Raw genomic sequence first — 6,260 nt, forward strand, 5'->3', positions numbered from 1 at the left:
TTCTTGGTGCAGTCATTCCCAAATCTGAGGGTTGACCAGATGAGTAAATTGATATAAATCAGATTTTTTTTTTTTTTTTGGCTATTTTTTGGTCTTCAAAGCCACGTCCATGTGATCATAAGCTGATGTGAAACAATATTTCAATACATGTCAATGTTCACTTTGTCTCTGTTCTCATGAGGTTCTCATTCAGGATCATTTTAGCCCCATATTACCAATAGAGGCAAGTCATACTGAAACACAACAAACATGAAGTACACACTTCCCTACACACTTCCCCACACATTGCAGCACAACCACATGTATGATCTACATATTCAAACCTTATCTCTGTTAAAGTGTTCAGACTCCTCCCGGTTCATGTGTGTGATGATCTATGAGCACACTCTCCAGTGAAATGGCATCCTAGTCTCATGTGAGTTGATATATCTGCTGCATGGCTTTTCATACCCCGTGTGGAAATTGCTGTGCTCTGATGGAGCCTGCAGGGCTGAGGAAAGTGGAAAGAGAGACGGGACTGAGGGGAGGCGGGAGGGACGGGTGTGTTGAGGGGGGGTTTAAAGGGAAACCAGTGGGAGATGATCGGAATAAAATCCTCTTCTTGAGAAGTGTAAGGCCTCCAGGAGGTTTGTTAGAAGGAGGTGGTGACAGTGGCAGGAGGAGGGCATCTGCTATGTGGTGTGTTTCTATCTGGGGAGGGGTTTTTTGTAATAGGGATGCCCCTCCCACTGTCGTGGAGGCTTTCCTCGCCACCCTAAATAGACAGGATGACAGTGGAGAATCCCTAACTGACTCAACGTCACATGAGCACTCGTCTATATAAGCTGGCTCATGTGATTCTCCACTTCCACAGCACACACTACACATCCAGGCAAAGCCCTCCCTGCACACACACTCAACAGTCATGTGATGCTATGTATGTGTGGATAACAGCACTCAAATGTTTGTTATTCTATATGTGTCCTTATTGCTCTTGATATTTGAGGGATGTGACAGATACAGCAGGTCATAAATATACCTGCACCAGACTCTCTGTAGTCACAATCACCGTGCATGTGCAGTGCAAGCATAGAGCATGTCATCCCGTATGTGTCTGGGCTTTTGGGGCCATCTGGGAGGTATTATTTTACCGTTACACCACAGGACTCCAAACATCTCCAGAGACCTCCTGGGGAATGGAAATATCAGTCCGAGTGCAGTTTGTGACAGCCGTTCCAGAGTTTTAACAAAAGTAAAATACACTATGAACACATTTGTGGTATTAGATTAAAAATTCTATCAAAGTAAAAATCATTTACAAAACATTATCACCTGCATAAAGCAAATTTAACAAGCTGCTTGTAGGCAAAAAGATTCAAGATGGAGCCGACTCAAGGTCAGCATTTACTGAAGTTTTAGCTGAAACCGTCTTCAGGTCATGTTTGATCTGTTTAAAGGGCAAAACTCTTCTCTCAGATCCAACTGACTGATTTTTCAGAGAGACAGGTACAGCAGTAGCAACACCGCGTCTATACAGCGGCCCTCTGACCTCGTTCAGATCTGTTCTTCTAAAGAAAATGCAAATCTAAAAAAGCTTTCACTGAGAGACTGAGATCCTCCAACAGACAGGAAAGAGGTGAGAGCAGGGACACTGACCAGTTCCCTTTGTGTTAACATTTTATTGTGTTGATAGCTGTAAAAGTGGCTGATACCCTTTGATACCAGAACATGCACGGCTTTCAACCACAGCGCTACATCCTGCCAGACAGGAAGTGAGGGTGTGCATGGCCATTTCAGGGAGGTGACACAGGAAGTAGACCTAGCCAAAGTGTCAGTAGTTCAGTTCCTTGAAGGGGAGTCATCACTGTGGCTGAGGAACAGATTGCATGCATACACAGTGGAACTACAACAACGTTGTCAAGGTCGTGATCAAGGATGAGCTTTGTGACACTTGTTCATTCATTGTAACAAGATGCAACATTATCCAGCAGCGACGCTTGTCAAACACACAGAAGAGAGAGAGAGAAAATGCAACCTCTGGACTTTCTCTTTGTTTATTTATTCATTTATTTCTGCAGGATCTCTTCCCTCTCTCCGAGGTCAGAGGTGAAACTAAGGAATGTGTTTCCTCCGAACAAGGAACAACTAACACGTCCAGCTCTTACAGTGTAGACTGGGTCACAGTTCATTGGGCTTTATGGACTGTACTCCCCTGGTTAAACGGACATTCAACAACCTTCTACAAAGGGCTAAAGCGGTGACCTCAATTGGGTCAAATTCAAGACATACAAATACTTTCATAAAAGCATTCAATTATACTCATTTGACCCGAGCTTTGGTAAAAATCCAATCAGTTCCAGTGAGGATGCTCTACACTATAAGTCTCAGCAAACAAGGATCTTAATGCAAAATAAGACAGTCGGCCCGATTCCAGGTTAAATATAGTTATTTTATGTGTTAGTCAGGGAGCTTCTACTTTCTGCAACTAATCTCATCACAGCTGTAGTTGACCTCTCAACTCTTTCCCGGAGCAGAACAGCCCGTCTGGAGCCTGTGAGAGTGTGTGTGTGTGTGTGTGTGTGTGTGTGTGTGTGTGTGTCCACTGACACGAGGTTGACCCAATCGGCTTTCACCTGTACTTGTCAGTCACGAGGCCCCTCCCAGGCCTGGGGCTCCCAAGGCCCCTCCCTTCGGAGACCTTGAAATATCTTGACATAGCTCCGATGAACATTCCTCCCATCTCAGGTCACGGAGACCCGACGGAAGAAGGCTCCGCTGACGGGAAGAGGAGAGGACATTAAGGAGGAATGAGGAGGCGACGGAGACGGAAAGATCGAATGTGTGGAGAAGGAAGTGATAAGAGGCCCTGATGTGTGATTCCTTGCTGGGTCATCAGTGATCCACATGGAACCGGAGATCCTGTGACACCTGTTTTCTAGAGCAGATGTTAACAAACTATCTCTCACTCCGTCTGTCGTTGAGGTTACAGTATGATGTTCTGCTTGAAATGCACAAAGAACCTTCCAAGATACAAATGGATAACTCTATTATTTAAATGATTTTGTATGATGTAATTTTAGAATAAGATGGCAGACAAACTGACAGACACATAGCCCTTTAAACTCCGCCCCCTGCTCTCTGACACATCACATTTTTCACCGCAGCAGAGGCAGCTAATAACCAGAAGGTAATAATGAGGATGAAAACACAGGACATCAGGGGCGAGAGGAAAGGCCAGCCGAAGCCGGGGAAGGTGCTGCTTGTAAAGAGACGCCTGGAATAATGGTGAAGGAATGTGGTGTAACGACTCCCCTGGGACCGGCCCAGCCGAAGGCCCTCCGGCTCGGGAACTAGAACGCTTGAGGAGCGCAGGGTGCACACATAAGGGCTTTAACAGCACCCCCCCACCCCCTCACCTATTGACACACACACACATAGATCCACACAAACATAACCCCCCCAACCCCCCTTCCTGTGCCGACCTACTGGAGTCGGCTGTTGTTGTTGGCTGCTTGCCACCTTCGGAAGAAGCGCGCCCTCAGCCTCTGCCTCCTTCCCCTCTCTTCAGTCCCTCCTTCCCTCCTTCCCTCCTTCTCCCACTGCAAACGAGCTGCCAGGGAAATGCTGATGACATGACAACTTCAGAGAGCTCCCTGGAAAAAGTGATGACCGCCCACCCTGGTCCCTATCAAATAATCCTTGTCTACTACCTACCCTTCCAGTTTATCCACCCTCATCTCCCTCCATTACCTTCCTGTGTGTGTGTGTGTGTGTGTGTGTGTGTGTGTGTGTGTGTGTGTGTGTGTGTGTGTGTGTGTGTTTCTCTTAGCGTAGCAGCTAGATCACTTGTCCTTTGCCCCAGTGAGGAGTAAATTCATTTATTCTCAGCCCCTGGCAAACACATTTACGCGCATGCAGTCGCAGTTGTCATGACCCGTTTTCCTCTGGGGTTGTGCCCTTTGACCCGCGGGATCACGTGTGTGCTTGTGATTTTGTGTGCGTGTCTGTGCGTCCGTGAGGATTCAAGCCCCTTGTCTCCTGCTCATTTCACTCCACAGAGGTGCTGCCTGATACATGAGGTGCCTGACATACACATAACTTGCAAAAGGAGTCTTTAATTCCCTGCACAGACAGACACACACACACACACACACACACACACACACACACACACACACACACACACACACACACACACACACACACACACACACACACACACACACACACACACACACACACACACACACACACAGATTCCCGGGGTGCTGAGTCGGTCTGCAGATGAGGAGAAAACGTTCAGAAGGGGTTAAGGATGGAGGCCAGCTGCGTTTGGGTCGGAGCCATCTTTACATTCAGCCCTTTGACGCACAGCTTGGCCTCTGTTGTTGCAAGAGCCATTAAACACTATGAAGTCTGAAATTCCAGAGGACATCTTGGAAGACAAACATTCACTTTTCATGAGTGATGTGCTGACTCGTCCATATATAATACCGGTTCTTTTTAATGCAATATGTCACGATCCTTTTTTTCTTTTTGTCTGTCAGTGTGTGATTCCCAGAGATTACTTCATAGTTCTGGTGTTGTACTTTGTGTTTCCAGTGGCGTAGCTCTGGGAACGTCAGCTGACCGGTCCTACAGACTGAATTATCTCAACAACTGGATGAATTGCAATGACATTTTGCACAGACATTCATGATTTTGGTGATTTCCTGACTTTTTTTTTAGCTATGGATTAACATTTTACTTAAAAATACACCAACATACTGGATGGATGGCACAACATTGTGCTCAGACAGATCTCATTACTCTGCTGATCCTCTGACTTGCCTTCTAGCACCGCCACCATGAGGTTGACATTTGTGGTCTTGAGTGAAATATGCCAACAGCTATTGGATAAATTGCCATGAAATTGGGTACATACTGTGGAACTAATGGCATCCCCATCAGCCTCAGCTGTCCCTTGTGTTTAGTGTCAATTAACAAATGTGTGCATGCTAGCACACCGAGCTATGGTGATCATTATAGCTGCTACATCAGCATGATCTTACAACACACCGCCTAATGATAGCCTCGCAGAACCTCCAGCTCGGCCGTAGAAGTTTCTTGATTCATTAAATTAATTTGTTCTTGCAACAAGTCATCATGGCTTCTGTCTTCATTCAATCACACACCACAGCCTTGGTTGTTGAGGACACACACCTGGCCTGCACCACCACGACTGACTGCACATTTGTAGATCTGATAATGCTTTACACATCATTGTTGCTGCTGCTACAAATTGCATCTAAATGAGCGGAAAACATCTTTCTAACCAGTCCCATTCCTTCAGGTTCTTCTTTTTGTTACCAAGCCTATAGAACAGAACATTCAGTGAAGAGACATCAAGTGACCAGGATATCCATTTCCAAGTCTTCCCCTCTCCTGTCCTTCCCTCCTGTTCTCCCACTCTCCTCCATAACAACCACTTTCACAATCCCCCTTCCTGAGCCACGCCGGGCGAACGGCCAGACTTGTGCTTGAGAGTCTTTCTTCTTTCTCTCTCTCTCAGACGACACAATTCCATCACATTGAAACCACTAGTCTTCAGCTCTTTTTCCTGTAGGCACTCATTGAGTATGCATGAGTGTATTAAAGGTTAGGAGAGCAACATCAAACTATTTTCAGAAAGATGAGAGGCAAGCAGAGCATCATTTTTGGGCTTGAATTTCCATGAGGCAGCTCTATTATTCTAATGTTATTTCTCTGTCCTGGTCATCTTCATACAACAGGGTCTTCTGACGGGCATGAAGATTTAGACCTCGCTCTCATTTACACCACTAGTTGTCTCATATATTTTTAAAAAGTGCTGCCCCGTGTTCTGCACAGCGCTCGTGTTGTTAAAAGAAGAAATCCTTCATTCCTTCTTTCAGCAAACCTCAGCAGATGAGTCTAAATGGTCCAAGATGAAGTCTGCTGTGTGTGTATTCGTCCCGAGTCAATGTCGTAATAGTGTGAGTGGAACTTAACCATAGGGGCTCTGGCTGCGTCGGCCACATCCAGGAATTTGCTGTTGTGTTTGTCTGCGTCAGTGTGTGTTTATGTGGTCAGGATCCTATGTGTGATTGTGTCTGCATCTATTTCTGAATGCACAAGGGAGTGTGTGTGTGTGTGTGTGTGTGTGTGTGTGTGTGTGTGTGTGTGTGTGTGTGTGTGTGTGTGTGTGTGTGTGTGTGTGTGTGTGTGTGTTGCTCATCCCCAGATGTGCCGAGCAGGTGGCCACATTGCTCTCCCCTGAGTTA

The sequence above is a fragment of the Eutrigla gurnardus genome, assembly GCF_963514095.1.
Source record: "Eutrigla gurnardus genome assembly, chromosome: 1".
In the NCBI taxonomy this organism is placed as follows: domain Eukaryota; kingdom Metazoa; phylum Chordata; class Actinopteri; order Perciformes; family Triglidae; genus Eutrigla; species Eutrigla gurnardus.